Source organism: Ranitomeya imitator, chromosome 7, assembly GCF_032444005.1.
Source record: "Ranitomeya imitator isolate aRanImi1 chromosome 7, aRanImi1.pri, whole genome shotgun sequence".
Classification (NCBI taxonomy): domain Eukaryota; kingdom Metazoa; phylum Chordata; class Amphibia; order Anura; family Dendrobatidae; genus Ranitomeya; species Ranitomeya imitator.
In genome coordinates, this window is record NC_091288.1 from 30,783,176 (window position 1) to 30,805,881 (window position 22,706).

A 22,706-nucleotide genomic window follows, 5' to 3' on the forward strand; every position below is an offset into this window, starting at 1 on the left:
CCAATGGGTGTCTGGGGCTGTAATTAACCAGCATTACACATCATTTCCTCCTCCACAGAGGAGGGGAGGGCTGGAGGAGGAGGACAGGGAGGAGGAGGAGGACAGGGAGGGCTGGAGGAGGAGGGACCAGGCACAGGGGAAGGGAATTGGCTCCATGAATGAGGCAGGCAGGGCTGGAGGAGGAGGGCAGGTGAGTGGAGGGGAGGGGGACATGGCTGGGGACAGGTTCAGCCACATTCACAGGACCCTCATGACAATCCTGACTGGGTGTAATGGGATGAAAGGCTCATGGTAATGGGGAGCACTCCTCATCAAACTAGTAAAGTCAGCGAGTTGTCCATTGTTTGGCTACGTTCCCACAATGAGCTTTTGGTGCGTTTTTGACCCTGCGTATTTTTGCTGTGTTTGGCTATGTGCACACGCTGCGGATTAAACAGTGGAATTTTCTGTACAGATTCTGCCATTTCTTAGCAGAAAACACCGGTCAAAATCTGCACTTTTTTTTTTTTGGCAGATTTTGTGCTTTTTTTTTGCGGATTCTGTGCGGATTTCTTCCTTTTTTTACCCCTGCGGATTTCGATTATGGAATGGGTGCAGATCCGCAAAAAGAATTGACATGGTCCTTTTTGGAATCTGCTGCGTTTTCCGTGCAGATTTTTCCGCACCATTAGCACAGGATTTTTTTTCCCCACTGATTTACATTGTACTGTAAATCACTTCTGCGCTGAAAAAAACCGCAACGTGTGCACATAGCCTTATACAGTTCCAGCAAAGTAGATGGGATCTATAGAAATCTCCTGCCCACTGTGCTTGTTTGGTTTTTTTTTTTTTCTTTTTTTTTTGTACTCACCATAATCTGACCTGCGCTGCTTTTGTCTATTTTTCTTGAGTTTTTTGTGTGCAGATTTTCCCCATAGACTTGCATTAGATGTAAAAAATTCACAAGTGAAAAAACGCACATACGTTTTTGACCACTTCCGCTGCACAAACGCATCAAAGACGCATGTAATCCGCACCTAGGCATATCAATAAAGTTTTCTCAACGCCAAATACCATGAAGTATAAAATAAGAAACAGCTTTATTTAAAGTGTGACACACCAAAAAGAGACGAAAAGCGCAGAGGAAAAAAAACATGATAAAAACGCATGTTAAAAAAACGCAAGTAACCGAATTTAAATAATAAGTCAGAAATTCTGCAGCTTCAAAAACTCACAAAAAGCTCATTGTGGGAACGTAGCCTTACTGGACTTGGGAAAGCTGGATGGCAACTAGAACAGATGTAAGTAAATTCTTCACAATTTCCTACCTGACGTGCGATTTTTAATAATAGTGTATTCTTATGTGGCAGGGACTGGGTGTAACTGCAAACTCTGCACCCACTATAGCTACAGCTCTGGCAACCAGTATGGCTGCCATTGTACAGACACCCAGCTTTCCAAGGATCATAGTTAGTGTTTCATGAATACTGCATTGTAAAGACAAAAGTATCCTAGGAGTTAATTATATCATTATTGGTTAGCCAATAAAAGTATCACCCCTAATAATACTTTTGGCATAAAAGCATTTACATAGAGTTTCCAGCTAACACAGTACCACAATATATTATTTTTTTTATTGTACATCATAAGGCAGTATTTCATATTGCTGTCCAAATGGATCCAACAAAACCTCGGATCTCACTCGGACCAATGTTAGTCTATGGGGCTGTGCCCATGACAGAGTCTGTATAAGGAAAAAATTGTCGTATGCTCGAGTTTGATCCGATTTTCTGATCACACTTGGCCATGCATAGAAACCATCGGACTGCACTGAAATGACATCTGAGTGCAGTCCGAATTCCATGGAATGGCAGAATGGAAAAGATGGAGGATTTTTCTTTCTCCATCTTTTGCTCGTCCGAGTAAATCAGATCAAACTTTGATCATGCTTTGATCACAGTGTCATTTACATAATCAACCTGATTTTCTGAGATGAGAAAACATACAGTTATCTGCACCTGTCCTAAGAATGCTGCACAAAAAAAGATAACTGTGCTTTTCAGGACAGTAGGAAAGCTGAGTGAGTAGGAAAATGCGTAATCTGTAATGACATCTATGCCAGAAGCTGTTTTCAACAGATCTCAATGAATTCTGAAGTTTCCTATTGACTTAAAAATTGTGTTTTTACGCTTCCTCCGGGGTTCTGATATTATTTTATGGCAATAATTGTATTGCAGAACAAGATAGTTACATAGTTATTAAGGTTGAAGGAAGACTATAAGTCTGCTGTAAAAAAAAAAATCTGAAATTCCCAATTGAAAGCTTGCTAGTAATACTCTCTCGACTTTAAAGGGAATCTGTTACTCTCCGAGGCGTATATGACCTATTAGTATGGGCATACAGGTAATAGAAATGTTACACCTACCTGTATGCCTCATATTAATGGTCTTGTTGCTGAGAAATGTTATATTCTTTCTTTATGTTAATGATTTCTTCCATGCTCCGGGGCGTGCGGTGCCTGGAAGAAATCCCTGCCTCCCATCTTCATTGTCTTACCCCCTCCCATCAGCATCAGTTATGGCCCCAGAATCCTGCATTCCCTCAAAACTACATACCTCATCCTCCCTCCTGTGGGCGCTGCATTCAGGGATCTTCTGCACAGGTGCCGACGAGTCACTGTGACCTCCAGTGTGTGCACCGATAATATGCTCTTCCCACTTCCTCCCTGCACAGTCATCGCTAGGAACCATGTGTACATGGTGATGACTATGCAGGAAGGAAATGGGGAGAGCACCATATCGGCGCACACCGGAGGTCACCATAGCGGAAGTCGCGTGTGCCTGCGCAGAAGATCCCTGAATGCAGTGCCCATAGAAGGGAGGATGAGGTTTATATTTCTTAGGGAGTGCAGGGCGGGATTCCGGGGCCGTAACTGACGTTGATGGTATGGGAGTAGTATTACAATGAGAACAGGAGGCAGAGATTTCTTCCAGGCACCACACACCCCGAAGACTGGAAGTAATCATTAGCATAAAGACCGAATATAACATTTCTCCACAACAAGACCATTAATATGAGCATACAGGTAGGACTAGTGTAACATTTCTATTACCTGTATGCCCATAATTATAGGTCATATACGTCCCGGGGGTGACAGATTCCCTTTAAGTCCAGTTTTATGGTTGTGACAATCTCAATGAATCTATGAGGATACCTGTACATGTAGCCAATTTGAAGCGGATTATCCATAGCGTTTCTGCAACATATTTCACACGTGCTGTGTGTAGATTTTGACACTAATTTCACCCTGTGCATTGAAAAAAATGTACCCGTCATAAAAATCCACAGAGTTACTTGACATGCTTCCAATTTAAATATCCATATCGGAGGTCAATCTACAGGGAAATAATTTCTGCAACAAGTAATTAAGATTCTTAATGTCATCTGTTATGTTTGCTAATGACAGGTGTTATGAAGGCAATCCAGAAACACAGTGTGCTTAGCGATCAGAGCGCACACAGTGATCTTACAAATACCCAAAAATACAAGAACGAGCTCTGAGACGTGGAAACTCTGTAGACTGCACACCTGATCCTATCCTAAACACAACTAAAAGCGGCTGTGGATTGCGCCTAACAACTACCTAGGCAACTCGGCACAGCCTAAGAAACTAGCTAGCCTGAAGATAGAAAAATAGGCCTGACTTGCCCCAGAGAAATTCCCCAAAGGAAAAGGCAGCCCCCCACATATAATGACTGTGAGTAAGATGAAAAGACAAAACGTAGGGATGAAATAGATTCAGCAAAGTGGGGCCCGATATTCTAGGACAGAGCGAGGACAGTAAAGCGAACTTTGCAGTCTACAAAAAACCCTAAAGCAAAACCACGCAAAGGGGGCAAAAAAAACCCACCGTGCCGAACTAACGGCACGGCGGTACACCCTTTGCGTCTCAGAGCTACCAGCAAAACAAAAGACAAGCTGGACAGAAAAAAAGCAACAAAAAAGCAAAAGGCACTTAGCTATACAGAGCAGCAGGTCACAGGAACAATCAGGAGAAGCTCAGATCCAACACTGAAACATTGACAAGGAGCAAGGATAGCAGCATCAGGCGGAGTTAAGTAATGAAGCAGTTAACGAGCTCACCAGAACACCTGAGGGAGGAAGCTCAGAAGCTGCAGTACCACTTGTGACCACAGGAGTGAATTCAGCCACAGAATTCACAACAGTACCCCCCCCTTGAGGAGGGGTCACCGAACCCTCACCAGAGCCCCCAGGCCGACCAGGATGAGCCGCATGAAAGGCACGAACAAGATCGGATGCATGAACATCAGAGGCAAAAACCCAGGAATTATCTTCCTGAGCATAACCCTTCCATTTAACCAGATACTGGAGTTTCCGTCTAGAAACACGAGAATCCAAAATCTTCTCCACAATATACTCCAATTCCCCCTCCACCAAAACCGGGGCAGGAGGCTCAACAGATGGAACCATAGGTGCCACGTATCTCCGCAACAACGACCTATGGAATACATTATGTATGGAAAAGGAGTCTGGGAGGGTCAAACGAAAAGACACAGGATTGAGAACCTCAGAAATCCCATACGGACCAATAAAACGAGGTTTAAATTTAGGAGAGGAAACCTTCATAGGAATATGACGAGAAGATAACCAAACCAGATCCCCAACACGAAGTCGGGGACCCACACGGCGTCTGCGATTAGCGAAACGTTGAGCCTTCTCCTGGGACAAGGTCAAATTGTCCACTACCTGAGTCCAGATCTGCTGCAACCTATCCACCACAGAATCCACACCAGGACAGTCCGAAGACTCAACCTGTCCTGAAGAGAAACGAGGATGGAACCCAGAATTGCAAAAAAATGGAGAAACCAAGGTAGCCGAGCTGGCCCGATTATTAAGGGCGAACTCAGCCAACGGCAAAAAGGACACCCAATCATCCTGGTCTGCAGAAACAAAACATCTCAGATATGTTTCCAAGGTCTGATTGGTTCGTTCGGTCTGGCCATTAGTCTGAGGATGGAAAGCCGAGGAAAAGGATAGGTCAATGCCCATCCTACCACAAAAGGCTCGCCAAAACCTTGAAACAAACTGGGAACCTCTGTCAGAAACAATATTCTCAGGAATGCCATGCAACCGAACCACATGCTGAAAGAACAAAGGTACCAAATCAGAGGAGGAAGGCAATTTAGCCAAGGGCACCAGATGGACCATTTTAGAAAAGCGATCACAGACCACCCAAATGACTGACATCTTTTGAGAAACGGGAAGGTCAGAAATGAAATCCATCGAAATATGTGTCCAAGGCCTCTTTGGGACCGGCAAGGGCAAAAGCAACCCACTGGCACGAGAACAGCAGGGCTTAGCCCTAGCACAAATCCCACAGGACTGCACAAAAGTACGTACATCCCGTGACAGAGATGGCCACCAGAAGGATCTAGCCACTAACTCTCTGGTACCAAAGATTCCAGGATGACCAGCCAACACCGAACAATGAAGTTCAGAGATAAGCTTATTAGTCCACCTATCAGGGACGAACAGTTTCTCTGCTGGACAACGATCAGGTTTATTCGCCTGAAATTTTTGCAGCACCCGCCGCAAATCAGGGGAGATGGCAGACACAATGACTCCTTCCTTGAGGATACCCGCTGGCTCAGATAAACCCGGAGAGTCGGGCACAAAACTCCTAGACAGAGCATCCGCCTTCACATTTTTAGAGCCCGGAAGGTACGAAATCACAAAGTCGAAGCGGGCAAAAAATAACGACCAACGGGCCTGTCTAGGATTCAAGCGCTTGGCAGACTCGAGATAAGTCAAGTTCTTATGATCAGTCAATACCACCACGCGATGCTTAGCTCCTTCAAGCCAATGACGCCACTCCTCGAATGCCCACTTCATGGCCAGCAACTCTCGATTGCCCACATCATAATTACGCTCAGCGGGTGAAAACTTCCTGGAAAAGAAAGCACATGGTTTCATCACTGAGCAATCAGAACCTCTCTGTGACAAAACCGCCCCTGCTCCAATCTCAGAAGCATCAACCTCGACCTGGAACGGAAGAGAAACATCTGGCTGACACAACACAGGGGCAGAACAAAAACGACGCTTCAACTCCTGAAAAGCTTCCACAGCAGCAGAAGACCAATTAACCAAATCAGCACCCTTCTTGGTCAAATCGGTCAATGGTTTGGCAATGCTAGAAAAATTACAGATGAAGCGACGATAAAAATTAGCAAAGCCCAGGAACTTTTGCAGACTTTTCAGAGATGTCGGCTGAATCCAATCCTGGATGGCTTGGACCTTAACTGGATCCATCTCGATAGTAGAAGGGGTAAAGATGAACCCTAAAAATGAAACTTTCTGCACACCGAAGAGACACTTTGATCCCTTCACAAACAAAGAGTTAGCACGCAGGATCTGAAAAACCATTCTGACCTGCTTCACATGAGACTCCCAATCATCTGAGAAGATCAAAATGTCATCCAAGTAAACAATCAGGAATTTATCCAGATACTCACGGAAGATGTCATGCATAAAAGACTGAAACACAGATGGAGCATTGGCAAGTCCGAACGGCATCACTAGATACTCAAAATGACCCTCGGGCGTATTAAATGCAGTTTTCCATTCATCTCCTTGCCTGATTCTCACCAGATTATACGCACCACGAAGATCTATCTTAGTGAACCAACTAGCCCCCTTAATCCGAGCAAACAAGTCAGATAACAATGGCAAGGGATACTGAAATTTAACAGTGATCTTATTAAGAAGGCGGTAATCAATACACGGTCTCAGCGAACCATCCTTCTTGGCTACAAAGAAGAACCCTGCTCCCAGTGGTGATGACGATGGGCGAATATGTCCCTTCTCCAGGGATTCCTTCACATAACTGCGCATAGCGGCGTGTTCGGGCACGGATAAATTAAATAATCGACCTTTAGGGAATTTACTACCAGGAATCAAATTGATAGCACAATCACAATCCCTATGCGGAGGTAGAGCATCGGACTTGGACTCTTCAAATACATCCTGATAATCAGACAAGAACTCTGGGACCTCAGAAGGGGTGGATGACGAAATCGACAAAAATGGAACATCACCATGTACCCCCTGACAACCCCAGCTGGATACCGACATGGAATTCCAATCCAATACTGGATTATGGGTTTGTAGCCATGGCAACCCCAACACGACCACATCATGCAGATTATGCAACACCAGAAAGCGAATAACTTCCTGATGTGCAGGAGCCATGCACATGGTCAGCTGGGCCCAGTATTGAGGTTTATTCTTGGCCAAAGGTGTAGCATCAATTCCTCTCAATGGAATAGGACACCGCAAAGGCTCCAAGAAAAACCCACAACGTTTAGCATAATCCAAATCCATCAGATTCAGGGCAGCGCCCGAATCCACAAACGCCATGACAGAAAACGACGACAAAGAGCATATCAAGGTAATGGACAGAAGGAATTTGGACTGTACAGTACCAATGACGGCAGACCTAGCGGACCGCTTAGTGCGCTTAGGACAATCAGAAATAGCATGAGTGGAATCACCACAGTAGAAACACAGACCATTCAGACGTCTGTATTCCTGCCGTTCAACTCTAGTCATAGTCCTATCGCACTGCATAGGCTCAGGTTTAACCTCAGGCAGTACCGCCAAATGGTGCACAGATTTACGCTCGCGCAAGCGTCGACCGATCTGAATGGCCAAAGACAAAGACTCATTCAAACCAGCAGGCATAGGAAATCCCACCATGACATCCTTAAGAGCCTCAGAGAGACCCTCTCTGAACAAAGCTGCCAGCGCAGATTCATTCCACTGAGTGAGTACTGACCATTTCCTAAATTTCTGACAATATACTTCTATATCATCCTGACCCTGGCACAAAGCCAGCAAATTTTTCTCAGCCTGATCCACTGAATTAGGCTCATCGTACAGCAATCCGAGCGCCAGGAAAAACGCATCGACACTACTCAATGCAGGGTCTCCTGGCGCAAGAGAAAATGCCCAGTCTTGAGGGTCGCCGCGCAAAAAAGAAATAATAATCAAAACCTGTTGAATAGGATTACCAGAAGAATGAGGTTTCAAGGCCAGAAATAGCTTACAATTATTTTTGAAACTTAGAAACTTAGTTCTATCTCCAAAAAACAAATCAGGAATAGGAATTCTTGGTTCTAACATAGATTTCTGATCAATAGTATCTTGAATTTTTTGTACATTTATAACGAGATTATCCATTGAAGAGCACAGACCCTGAATATCCATGTCCACACCTGTGTCCAGAATCACCCAAATGTCTAGGGGGAAAAAAAAAGTGAACACAGAGCAGAAAAAAAAAAAAAAAAAAAAAATGATGTCAGAACTTTTTCTTTCCCTCTATTGAGAATCATTAGTTTGGCTCCTTGTACTGTTATGTTTGCTAATGACAGGTGTTATGAAGGCAATCCAGAAACACAGTGTGCTTAGCGATCAGAGCGCACACAGTGATCTGACAAATACCCAAAAATACAAGAACGAGCTCTGAGACGTGGAAACTCTGTAGACTGCACACCTGATCCTATCCTAAACACAACTAAAAGCGGCTGTGGATTGCGCCTAACAACTACCTAGGCAACTTGGCACAGCCTAAGAAACTAGCTAGCCTGAAGATAGAAAAATAGGCCTGACTTGCCCCAGAGAAATTCCCCAAAGGAAAAGGCAGCCCCCCACATATAATGACTGTGAGTAAGATGAAAAGACAAAACGTAGGGATGAAATAGATTCAGCAAAGTGGGGCCCGATATTCTAGGACAGAGCGAGGACAGTAAAGCGAACTTTGCAGTCTACAAAAAACCCTAAAGCAAAACCACGCAAAGGGGGCAAAAAAAACCCACCGTGCCGAACTAACGGCACGGCGGTACACCCTTTGCGTCTCAGAGCTACCAGCAAAACAAAAGACAAGCTGGACAGAAAAAAAGCAACAAAAAAGCAAAAGGCACTTAGCTATACAGAGCAGCAGGTCACAGGAACAATCAGGAGAAGCTCAGATCCAACACTGAAACATTGACAAGGAGCAAGGATAGCAGCATCAGGCGGAGTTAAGTAATGAAGCAGTTAACGAGCTCACCAGAACACCTGAGGGAGGAAGCTCAGAAGCTGCAGTACCACTTGTGACCACAGGAGTGAATTCAGCCACAGAATTCACAACAGTCATCTAATTCACTGATACTGTATTACGCTGCAAATTTTCCGCACAGAAATCTGAAGGGAAAATCCACACCAAATTCGCACCATGTTTACCATAAGGGCTCATACTCGCATGCGCGAAACTCAGATGAGTCTCGCATGTTAATACCCGGCGCTGCTGCCGTCACTCAGATCGGAGCGTGCAGCCGCATAGGAATACATGCAGCCGCACGCTCCGCTCCTCTGTGCCGGGTGCAGTGCCGGGTATTGCCGTGCGAGACTCATCCGAGTTTCGTGCAAGTGAGTATGAGCCCTTAAAGTGGCTATTTTGGTTGTCATTTAAATCTTTCAGGAACTTTCAAAACATGTTTTGTGTTAGCAGAGTAGTATGGTAGATTGTTTGTTGCAGAATGAATTTTATGCTTAGACATAAGACCATACGAGTCGGATACTCAATCAGCTACATATTACAGTAGCAGCACTATGGATGAGGTTTTACAGACATTGAGCAGCCTGCAGAATTTTCATCCACAGCATGTCAGTTTATACTGTGGCTTTTCACTGCAGCTTTCACCCCTCTGCAGCAAAATCTGGTCCATTGTGATATATCTTTAGTATTAACATTTTACTGTCCACTATAAATGACATTATCTGTATTCTATAAATACAGAAATGGCAAATTTACATTTTTTTATACTTTACTTACTAATTTACGGTACTTTTGATGACCTTATATTTATTTTTTTTATTTTTTTATTTTATAAGGTGAGATGATCAGAAAACTGTATATCTGACTTTATTTTTTCATTATTCACTGTGCAGGCTAAACAAAATGTAACTTTATAGCTTGCATTGTTTTTTTTTATTTGTCCAACAATAAGACATTTTAAAAAAAGGAAAAAAAATGTGTTGTTTTTCTAAGTTCATCACATTTTTTCGTACCTCTTTGTGACTGAAACGTCATCATTCCCTTCATTTCATTATCTCTATGTCTCTGTAGTACATTTTAAGCAACCTTGTATTTATGAGCCCACAGAGGTGAAAAAATAAAGAAGAGTCAATGCTTGACTCCCTGATCCATGACGTTCCTTTGTGCTCAGCCCTGCACCTTCCAATTTGCTGAGATCAGCATCTGCTTGGGTTATCACGTGAGTACTGCAGCTATTCAGTGGCTACAACCTTCATTATCCATTTGATCTTTTTTTGTTTTAGATTTTTTTTTACTCTCCTTGGACCAATTAATAATGGGTTCTCCAGTAGTGGTCAAGATCTTCATGTGTAAAGTCACCCCATGCACCTTAGATGGCTGATGGACGAACAATGGTTTGGCTGATCCATCTCTGGTACCGAATGCTCCCGTGTTTTCTATGAGAGGGACACTTCCAGACATCTTTGGCAGAATCTTATCTCTAGATACAAAAAGGATCGACAGCCTGAAATCAGGCATGCCAAGTCCTCATCTAACACAACATCATATGTCAGGGCCCCCCACATATATTAGATTGTTGGCCAACCTGCCGATATCGGTGGATTTGGGCAACATTAGTCTACGGTGTATCGGTGCTTAACAATCTTATAAATGGCAAACTTGGAGGCCATTGTTGGGTCCTGGCTGTCATTACCTCCCATCTTCACCCCTTTGAAAAAAATCATTTTGGTGCCACGGTGACTAGATGGCTGATGTCCAATAGATTGGTGAAGCGACCGCCATCTCATCCGACTCTCCCATACACTGGAGCGCTCGTTTGGTCAATAGCTCCTGTCTTCTCCATGAGAAACTGACATGTCGGCCGGCGGCCTATCTAGGGTAGCAAAATACGATCAGCATTCCGAAATCGGTGTTGACATTTCTCTCCACCACCAGTCAGCCAACACCCCTCTACACATTAGACCATCGGGTCAACCCATCAAAATTGGCATACGTCTAATGTGGATGGCCAACTTTAGGGCTAAAAGTCCAGGATTGGAGTTATCACTCATCTTCACCATTATAGTGGAGTGTTAGCTGTATCATCCACTAGTGATGGTCAAGTACAGTTCCTGTGTCGGCACCATTACTGGTCCTTATTATTATGGCAGTTTATTATAAGGAACCTCTCACCGCCACGTACTATTACAGATCAGGGCAGGATGTGAAATTCAAATGAAGTGTTATCAAATTACAATGTAAAAAAAATCTGTGAATGTAAACCCTGCACATACATATAAATGATATCCTATATTACGTATATAGACAACTTCTCTATTAGCTCGCCAGAGACATCAGATGGTAGATATACTGACCTTTATCTAATGTCTTTGTCTCGCAAATTTCCTTTTCAGACATTTCTTCACAGATTTTTTATCTGTTACTGGAAAAGTTTTGTGACGTGTAATACGGCCATTCTGACAGATATACAGGGGTTGTTATCCAGCTCTCCTAGAGCCCAGAATGGAAAATGTATTAAGTAATACTGTAATTTCTCACATGACTGGCTATTTTCCAAGATTTGCAGTAAATGATCTGCTATTCAACAATATAATAAATTGATTGGACTTTTTGCATCACCCAATCCAAACTGCATGGGGACCAAATGATCATTATTACAATCAGTCCCCATACAATTTGCATATTATTCACAGTGCATCCCATTTACGTGGGGAGATGTGCCTCGTCCATGATAATTTTAGGGCTCATGGAGATAATACAATCTGTCAACAACCTAGTGTTTTGCTTGTTTGTTGTATGGTTATAAAACCAACTGATTAGCTTATCGTCTACTCTAGAGGGTCTATTCAGGCTGAGGTTTCATGGCGACGAGAAGACCCCTAGAAGTCATCTACATCAGTGTTTCTCAATCTTTTCAAGCCAAGTACCCCAGTAACAATAATTTTCAGCCAATTACCCCTGTAAGGATGCAGCTGAACAGGTCCTGTAGTCGATATATGTGTCAGGTGGTAACTTTGGTGATATGAAGCCTGGAAAAGAAGGCTCCAGCACCATTACTGCTGAGAGGGTTTTGTAATGGGCTCCAAATCTGGTCTGGGCTTTAGGAGCAGCTAGAAGAGTAGGGTGGGACCGGCTGCTCCCATGTCTCAAGTCAAGACAGCAGTTAGGCTGTCTCAGAGGTTGTCTGTGGGTGTGGGAGGTAGAAAAGACCTGTAGTGTTGGCCGTTATAGCCAGTAGCCGAAAAGAGAGATCTGGACAGGTGAGCCCACTGTGGCATTTGTTACCTCCTGGCATATGAACCATTTATTTTAAGTCATACCTTTGTGCCCAGAAGCTTCTGTTTTATTGTGAAAAAACTGGAGTTTTTACGAAGTTAATGAAACTTCACATTTGGACCAAACCTCATTGCTTGTGTGAGCGCTAGCGGCTGCCAAAGAGCGTGAAATCCCTACACCCTCAAGGAAGTGATCGGTCGCAAATAAAAAAAAAAAAATAAGGCCATGTCCACTGACTACAAACCATTCCCTAAAAAATTACAGACCCCATATCAGACCCCTAAAACATTACAGACCCCAGACAAGTCTCCTCTTGAATCTTTTATATGAAGACTCCAACTAAAAAAGGTCAAACTCCTGATTATACCCCTTAAAATGACAGACCTCAGATCAGAACTTGCTTAAAATTGAAGACTCTAGACCCATCCTCCCTTGTGTATACAGGAATCCTTAAAAATTACAGACCTCATACGAGAAATGTGCCCCCTTGATAATCTAAACTTCAGATGAGACTCCCTTGAAATGGCAGACCCCAGATCAACCAAGCTTTCTGTATACAGAAGCCAGACAAGTCGCAATTTGTCTATACGACTCCTCTTTAAAAATGAAAAACCCGAGATCGAACTATGTACAAATTTGAGACCCCAAACCACTTCCCCCTTTGTATATACTTGCCCCCTTAGTACGAGAAACAATACACTCTGTATCAGTCTTCATAAAAATTAAACCGCTCAAACCGGTCCTCCACTCCACAGACCCCCTCAAAGTGATATACCCCAGAACAGTCCCACTTTGTGAATACAGCCCCAGATGAGACCCCCTAAAAATGCAAACACAGATCGGACCCCATAAATATCACATATATTGATGAGCGAATATACTCGTTACTCGAGATTTCTCGAGCACGCTCGGGGGTCCTCCGAGTATTTTTTAGTGCTCGGAGATTTAGTTTTCCTCACCGCAGCTGAATGATTTACATCTGTTAGCCAGCATAAGTACATGTGGGGGTTGCCTGGTTGCTAGGGAATCCCCACATGTACTTATGCTGGCTAACAGATGTAAATCATTCAGCTGCGGTGAGGAAAACTAAATCTCCGAGCACTAAAAAATACTCGGGAGGACCCCCGAGCGTGCTCGAGAAATCTCGAGTAAGGAGTATATTCGTCATCACTAATCACATACCCCAGACCTGTCTCTCCTTGTATAACTTATATTTTATTACTTTAAATTGATTGCTACTATTTCTATTCTTAGGAGTCCAGTGGGCGGTCATATTTATAAACCGCCCCCGAACTACTAGGCATAAAAAAGGCATCATTGTAAATTATTAAAATATAAGTTATACTGAATATTCTTCTATACAACAATATATGAATCTTTTCTGCTCTTCCTGCCCTGTACGAGGCTGCCCTCAGAACTGTGTAAACCGCGTGTCCGGTTCCGTATGGATATATATACCGTATATTTACCTTTGAGGTCTATCATGGTAATATTTTTTCATCAAGTCATGATAGCGGGTGAGGACTTTATATATTTACAGAAGGATAAAAAAAACCTGTAAGTTGATCCATTGTACATCATAAATCATAGATACATTCCTCTGTCTCTTCTTCAAAGGTAATTAAATATCATGTGAATATTGTCATATTTCATCTGACATTTGAAATGTCTGAATATCTCAAAGATCTAGAAACCAGTGGCTCTCCACTCGATCTCTCTGATCATCCCATAAATAACCCATAGCCTATGCATGTATTTCAGAAGATAAAGATAAATTAATGCTGCTACTGCCTTTATTTTTTTATGAATGTGTACCTGTCATTTCAGGTGATATTGCAGAATAAGCTGTATGATGAGTACATGAGAAATAACATTAGTTATGGCCATTATTTGACATGTAGCATGCAGTTTCCACCTATTTCCCCCTCTACAAGATCCTTTTCAAACTTTAGTTGTGTCTGAGCTAGTGGGTGGTAACTAACTGCTATGAAGTCTCCAATACACAAGAAAATAAAGATACTGCCTTTGCTAGGTTTTGAGTGTGCGATAATACCCCATCCACCACTCTGTTTATCTCTGTTGTTTGTGTGAGTAATGTATATTTGTATGATTGGTATTTTCCTTTATCCCTGTTCGTATTACCTTGTTATTCTGCTTGGTGTATTATGATACACTACTACTCCCCTCTTCCCTGGGTGGGAGAAGAGTACAGACTGAGGGCGGATTCAGGAGCTAGGGCAAGATACGTGGCCCCGGCATCTTCACCATCAGAAGTAATCTGGGGAACAGGGCGAGCTAGGACGCCCCTATCATTAGAGACAGGGGAGGAGCACCCGGTCATGGGACACCAGACAACAGAGTCTGGCAGACCACTTTTACAAATATTACAAATAAGAAATTAACAATGAGAACTTATTGCATTAAAATAAACAAAATGGTCACGCAGGACCAACATACAACAAAGAAGTAGATGCCTTATAGAGGATAAAGTAGGCAATGGTAATATCTCAGGCTGTGATGGTATCAACCATAAGAGGAACTTTCACTTTATTCAATGTGCATAGAAACAATAAAATAAGGAAGTAAGGCAGGGAGAAGGAAAGAGGGAGGTAAGATATGAAGGAAGCATAGAATGTATCACTGATTATATCACTCAGCACCAACCCAGGTCCGGCCAAGGGATAAAAAGAGCCTACTTGAAGCATCCTATGGAAATCTTAAGAGTCACGGAACAAAATCCAAACACTCCATAGTTTCCTAAATGTATCTGAATGCCCAAAACATTCAGCAGACAGCTCTTCTTTTCGGTAAATATTGATAATTTCCGAGTACCTTTCGATCATGATGGGTACTTGAGTCCACCACCAGTGTCGTGGGATCACAGAACGGGCCACCGTTGAACAAAAGCAAACTATATCTTTCTTTTGGTAGCTTATTGAATAGCGTAAAATTGAGAGAAAAGCTATCTGAGGACTGTTTGCAACCCTACTTCCCGTGATTAGATGATGGGCCGAGAACACCTTCTCCCAGAAAGGTTCAATCCTACTGCATTCCCACCAAATGTGAAGTCTAGTACCTTTTTCCCGTTCACACTTTGTTTTATTAATGTGTACCCGACATTTCAGAACAAGCTGTAATGTGTGTACATGAGAAATAACACTATATATGGCCATTACATGACTTGCATCCTACAGTTTCCACCTGTTTCAACCTCTACAAGGTCATTTTAAAACTTTTAGTTGTCTCTAAGCTAGTGGGTGGTGACACACTGCTATGATATCTACACAGTACAGAGAGACATGAAGGATTCCTGCTCTCCTGTCTGTGTAGCACGTGTTCAGCATGGATGGCATTATACAGCAATATTGAGCAGAGCAGCTGTGAATCCAGCTTTGGATTGAGATTAAACCCTTGCTAGAAAGCAATGTTCTTCTTTTCTTCTTCCTATCACTGTGCTTTTCTTCTCTCTTTTTCCCTCTTCATAAATTTCAATGTGCAGCTATAATCTGACACTTTACTGTGTTGGCAATCTGTCTTTTTTGACTAATCCGGGCTTCAGCTGTGTTTCATAGAGATGATGAGTTCAGGTTGCAGGGGTGAAAAGAAGTGGCTCATAAGTGGAGAAAGAAGCAGATTACTCTAATAACACATATTACAAAGTTTCTTATTTTCGCTTGTGCTATTCATGCAAAGTTTGTTGAAACAGTGACCATTTTAGACGAGATTTAGTCCAGAAAGATACATTGTTAATAAAGAATAATGATCTTTTGTGTTTTACCTCTAGATCGGAATGCTGCTCGCTCTCCTGTGCCGGTGCCACACGGACAGGATCTCACAAAGTCTCAAGAAGTTCTGTGAAAAGCTCATAAACTATTAAATAACACAAAGCTGTTTACACAGGAGACTCCTTCACCTCCTACAAAAAGTCAATTCCTCTGTTACCAGACAAGGACAGCAAAGGTATGAAAACTGAAAACGTGAGGTTATTTCTTTTGTGATCTCAACCTAGATCTGGTATTTTTAGCCCTATATGGTCACATAGATTTTGATCAAGGAGCTATTTGCCCATTGTCAGATCTTCTCATAACTCCTAGTGTTTTTGGCAATGGGGCTACTTCGTCCCTTTAAAATAAGATGCATTGGATGACTTTTAGGAGTTAAACTAAAATAACAAAATGCAGAAGAAAAAAAAAATCTCAGTACTTCATGCTTTAATCATTTTTTGTTTGATAATATTTTGTTTCATATTTCACTTACCGTAAAAGGAATCTGTCAGTAGGTTTTTGCTGTGTAATCTGAGAGCAGCATGATGTAGGGGCAAAGACCCCGATTCAAGTCATGTATTAATTACTAGACTGTGTGTTGTTGTTTCTATAAAATCAGTATTTTATCAGCAAGACATTATCACTAGATGACTAGTTTTCTCGTGCCATGTAGTCCTATTGCTCTGTGTAACCCCACTCCACCAATGATTGTCCGCTTTCTGCCTATGCACAGTGTACGCAGAAAGCTGCCAATCAGTAGCGTGGGAGAAGTAATATAGAGCTCAGTATTCAGAGAACTACTAGATCAGCAGCAGAGAAAACAGCAATTTTCTCAAAATGACAGCATGCAGATCAGTAAGTGATACATGGATGGAATCAGGCTCTCTGCCCCTACATCATGCTGCTCTCAGATTACAAAGCCAAAACCTGGTTACAGATTGGCTTTACAGCTTACTCGTGTGTCTGAAGATCTCAGCTGTCTCCTCAGTCCATCTCAATATCCTGTTTGTGGCTGTAAGACATCTGGCTGCAGCAGGAGCCTCCCCACAGTAGCACATAAGAGACCCCTCGGAGGAAGCTGTATGCGAAACGCGCGCCGGGGTGCTACTTTGGCTGCCACAAAGGTTTATGCTAATTTTCACATATGCCTTATTATGGAAATTTAATCATGATCTTCTTGGTTCATATGTCGTTCAGTCCAGGAAGGTTCCCTATTTCCATTTTGTGGATCTTATTCTTTTGGGGTGTTCTATGTGATTTGTCTGACATTTTTTCCTATGTTATTTTATAGCCTACATGTCATCTACTTTTAGCAGACATCTGCTTCTGGGATACTTTTCCTTATAAGTTTGGATCCTCTTTGCCTCTTTGTGGTATATTATTTGGTGCATTTAGGTATTTCTGCTTGGCTGGGCTGTTTTTGTTCCACCCTGCATTGTTGAGGTGTATATACAATTCCTTTCTGCATATGACTATAAAGATTACTATTATTGCTCAAGCGACGATTGATATTTGTGTTTACAGGCCCTGTATGTGCTTTGCCTATGTCTGATACTCTCCTTTGTAATGTTTTTATCTGTGTTGTGATTGTTTAATAATAAGGCTTTTACTCCCATGTGTTTGTAGGATTTTGAAATATTTACTGTACCTCTGCCCATTCCTCAAGATTCAGAGGCGTAGGGGGCAGTGGTGACATTTGGCCCCAAGCAGGGGCATTATAGTCAGGAGTGCGGGTCGTTCTGGGGCATACCCACTCACCTGCCCGCAAATGTCAGATCGATACCATGGCATAAGCACCGGGCAGAGAAGTAAAGCAATCTCGGGTGCTATGCTTCAGCACGATTAAAGCTCTGCAAGTCCTCAGAGCTTTGGATCGGTCCTTAGCACAGCAGCTCTGACCCAGCAGATCACATGAGGTCTTGAGGTCTGCGCTTTTGCAGGGCTCTGCATTCAGAGTTCTTCATGCTAATCAGCCCTAATTGGATAAAAGAGGTCCCCTGGCTGCTTTTTATTCCACCATAGAAGCTTCAGTGATCTCAGTAGCCATTTGCAGGCTGTGCATATATGCATTATGCCACTCGATCTTCTCCGGGCAGGATGAAAAGCAGCTGGTAGGTACAGTGTGAGAGGAAGACTGCAGAGAGACACTTGGGAAAAGTGATGGTGCAAGATATTGCAGCTTTGTCCCTTTAATTGAATATCTTGTGCCACCGCTGCTATGCGAACTGCACAGGCTAGTAAAAGCCATCCTGCAAGCCATTGTAAAACGAAGACGCTTCAGAGCTCGAATGAGCGCCATGTCTCCTTCACACAGTTGTTGATGGGCTAAGGTGCGAAGAGTCGGACCCCCGTCTCCTGATGATAGGTCATTCATTTTATAAAGCTCAATAACCGCAGCTCTGGTCCTGCGCAGTAATTTCATTATTATTATTTATTTACATAGCACCATTGCCATGAGAAGAGGTTACATACAATTGTGCAATTGTGAAGCTGTTTCTCGGTCAAAAATCGATTTTCACCATCCTATGGTTTTTATATACAGTCGAATAGGAGAATTGTATTTTAGGCTTTGGGTGGTCCTTTGAGGAGCATTAGAATACCGAGGGTCCCTTTCTGTCCCAACGTCCAAATAATACTATTATTATGGTGCATTAGATGTAAAAGCTCTGAAATGTCCACGCTTTAGTCCCACGCACTGGCATATGCCACACAGGGGCAGGGCATGCAACTGCTATGGGACCTTTGGTAAATGTGGAATACGTGCGGTTCTTATTCTCCTGCTCCCCATCACACACTAAGGACTATTCCCTGCAGTTACCGCTAGGGGCAGCTCACTGTATACAGCTTTTTACCGTTCTCAATGACCTAATATATGAATGAAGTTGGAAAATTTGGAGCTCCGTAGCTGAAATATTGGACCTGGAGAAGGAATGGGGACAAAATCTGCATATATAGCGAAATCGTCAGCGAAGTCTGCAACAAATCCACATCAAGATCTGATCACAGGTGAGAGTGGTTTATGTGTAGGCGGGCATCCCACACTGCCACTGGAGCATGCAGTCAAGAACAATGATCTCCTACAGCCACCAATGAGTGCATGAGTTTGGTCTGATCCCTCATGCAGCATGCATACCTGGAATGAAGATTGGAGAAATCCAGCTACCATACATTATGGCACCCAACACCATCATCTCGAAAGTAGGACAAGCTTGACATTCCCTCATGGAGACCTTTTCATGTCATTGTCCACCTCGTCTTTAGATGGAGACTGGAGGCTGTAGGCCTAGGCTGTAGGAGACTGGAGGCTTCTCAGGGATGAGTCACACTTTTGTCTTGGAAGCAATAATAGCTGGAGATTGGATTGGCAACCATGTGGGCAACGCCATGAAGTGGCCTTCACGAGAAAACATCACATGATTCTACTACCAGTATTATGGTGTGGGGTGGCAAAATGTACAGTACCCAGACCATTCTAGTCTCCATTAAAAGTAAACTAACAGCTCAGCATTGCATTGAGTTGGTCAAGGAACCAGTGGTACGGCCATTTCTCGAAAGGATCCCAAGAAACATTTTTCAACACAATAATACATGACTACATGTCGTTTGTACTGCTGTGATCAGCATGCGTGGCCTAAAGATGCTACAATGGCCTGCAGCGTCTCTGGACTTGTCTACGTAGTGCACACTTGGGAACACTATTAGTCGGCAATTGCAAGGGATGCTGCCAGCGGTGGAACTTTATTATTTGTCCATTCAGTGCATTCTGCAGAACATTCCTCAATCAACCATTAAAAGCTTCATTGATAGTAGCTAAGGCTGTAGGTGCAGGGATTTCTGTATGAGGCACTCATATTCCATAGTGAATTTTTTTCATTATGTTTCCATTTTTGATCATTTGCATATAATTAACATTTCTAAATGCCACTGCTTTAATGAATACAACATTATTTATCTGTTAGTTCCTGGGCCTCTCCCATCCTGATACGTGGCCTTTCTCCCCTGCAAAGAAATCTAGTCTTTTGACCAAGTGGACGTGTTCCTTAACTGTTCCTTTCCAGTGATTTCTTGAGGACCATGCCTCAAGAGACAGAGTGATCTATTTCAAGTGTTTATTTCTGTTACTATTAATGATTATGGCTTACAGCCAATGAAAGTCCAAAAGTCGTTATCTCAGTAAATTTGAATAATTAACAAAAAACAACTGCAAAGGCTTCCTAAGCGTTTAAAAAGGTCCCTTAGTCTGTTTCAGTAGCTCCACAATCATGGGGAAGACTGCTGACTTGACAGATGTCCACGCCCCTTGAGGAAGGAGGGTAACTTCCGAAACGCGCGTCAGGGAGGGCGGGAGATTGCATGTACCTCTGTCACATACCATTAGGTATGTTGCTACCATTGCAATGTCTATGTATTAACTGGTGTTGTTAACAATTTGGGGATGTATATGCCTTTACTTTTTGTATATTTTTGGGGATATCATGCTGCCTCTTACCACCTTTGTATGTGCGGCACGGTTTGTCACTTTTTAGCCATGTTTCTGCCAATTGACCTATTTGTATCAATAAATTTATTCTTGCAATTATTGTTATGTATTAGTCTGGACTTTTTCCACTGAGCTGTCCTGTGGTGGTTCTCTTATTGACTTCAGTGGGTCCGTATTTGGTTCGATACTAAGGCTATGGATTACATCCCTATATTTTGATTATCTTTTATATTAGATTGATCATGCTGCACTCCATTAGCTGGGTGTGTTTTTCTGTTTGTTAGATGTTCAGAAGGCAGTCATTGACACACCACCCCACAAGGAGGGGAAGCCACAGAAGGTCATTACTGAAGAAGCCGGCTGTTCACAGAGTGCTGTATCCAAGCATATTAATGGAAAGTTGATTGGAAAGAAAAAGTGTGGTAGAAAAAGGTGCACAAGCAATCGGTATAACCACAGCCTTGAAATGATTGTTAAGATAAGGCCATTCAAAAATTTGGGAGAGATTTACAAGGAGTGGACTTCTGCTGGAGTCATTGCTTCAAGAGCCGCCACACACAGATGTATCCAGGACATGGGCTACAAGTGTCGCATTCCTTGTGTCAGCCACTCATGACCAATAGACACCTCCAGAAGTGTCTTACCTGAGCCAAGGAGAAAAAGAGCTGGACTGTTGTCAGTGGTCCAAGGTGTTGTTTTCAGATGAAAGTAAATTTTGCATTTCATTTGGAAATCAAGGTCCCAGAGTCTGGAGGAAGAGTGGAGAGGCCACAATCCAAGCTGCTGGAGGTCTAGTGTGAAGTTTCCACAATCAGTGATGGTTTGGGGAGCCATGTCATCTGCTGGTGTAGGTCCACTGTGGTTTATCAAGACCAAAGTCAGCGCAGCCGTCTACCATGAAATTTTAGAGCACTTCATGCTTTCCTCTGCCGACAAGCTTTTTGGAGATGGAAATGTAATTCTCCAGCAGGACTTGTCCCCTGTCCACACTGCCAAAAGCACCAGTACCTGGTGTAAAAACAACAGTATCACTGGGCTTGATTGCCAGCAAACTCTCCTGACCTTAACCCCATAGAGAATCTATGGAGTTTTGTCAAGAGGAAGATGAGAGACACCAGACCCAACAATGCAGACGAGCTGAAGGCTGCTATCAAAGCAACCTGGGCTTCCATAACCCCTCAGCAGTGCCACAGGCTGATCGCCTCCATGCCACACCGCATTGATGCAGTAATTGATGCAAAAGTAGCCACGACCAAGTATTGAGCGCATTTACTGAACATACATTTCAGTAGGACAACATTTCGGATTTTAAAATAATTTTTTTCAAGCTGGTGTTATAAAGTATTCTGATTTACTGAGATAATGACTTTTGGGTTTTCATTGGCTGTAAGCCACAATCATCAACATTAACAGAAATAAACACATGAAATGGATCACTCTGTTTGTAATGACTCTATGTAATATACAAGTTTCACATTTTGATAATATTCTAACTTTGTGAGAAGCACCTGTATATGTAATATGGGGCCATAGCTCCGGAATGGAGAGGTGCAGGAAGAAAAGGAAAACATCGCCAGATTCAGGAGAACTGCTGCATTAACACCAGGTAAAAACGTATATATTTATGGCAAGTGACAGGTCCTCTTTCAATGCAACTTGCAGATTGAAAAAATCCAATTAAAATAAGCAAAATATTGGCACTGCCTTCAGTTTGCACTTTGTAAATTTCTCCCTCTGTGTTTGGATGTTTTAGTTCCGATATGCAATCAGCGGAGGCAGCAAGAGATGGTAATCCTGAAAGCCCGTTTTCTTGAAGATGTATAAAATACAACCGCATCACGTAAAGCTGCATATATAAATTGCATTTGCATAACTGGCAATGATTCATGTTTCGGCAGCAGACATGAAGTGAAGCGCAGTGAAAGCGGAATTTATGTGACGTCTAATGGATTAAACTTTCCGGAGAACTATCAAGTAATAAGTCAATGGTGTTTACTCTACTTTATAGGTCACAAATCATTGTTATTGCCAGGAAAGAGTTAATTGCGTTCAGTTCTCTTTGTGTCCTGTTTTCTTTAATGTATCTGCAGGG

General features: G+C 42.7%; 1 long non-coding RNA gene across 1 annotated transcript; it reads left to right on the forward strand.

Annotated features, from left to right (window-relative positions):
• The first annotated feature begins 145 nt into the window (after positions 1-145).
• On the forward strand, positions 146-22,706 carry LOC138645835 (uncharacterized). The gene is made up of 3 exons (XR_011314773.1): positions 146-190; positions 16,155-16,330; positions 22,368-22,706. It is a non-coding gene; the product is annotated as an uncharacterized lncRNA (long non-coding RNA).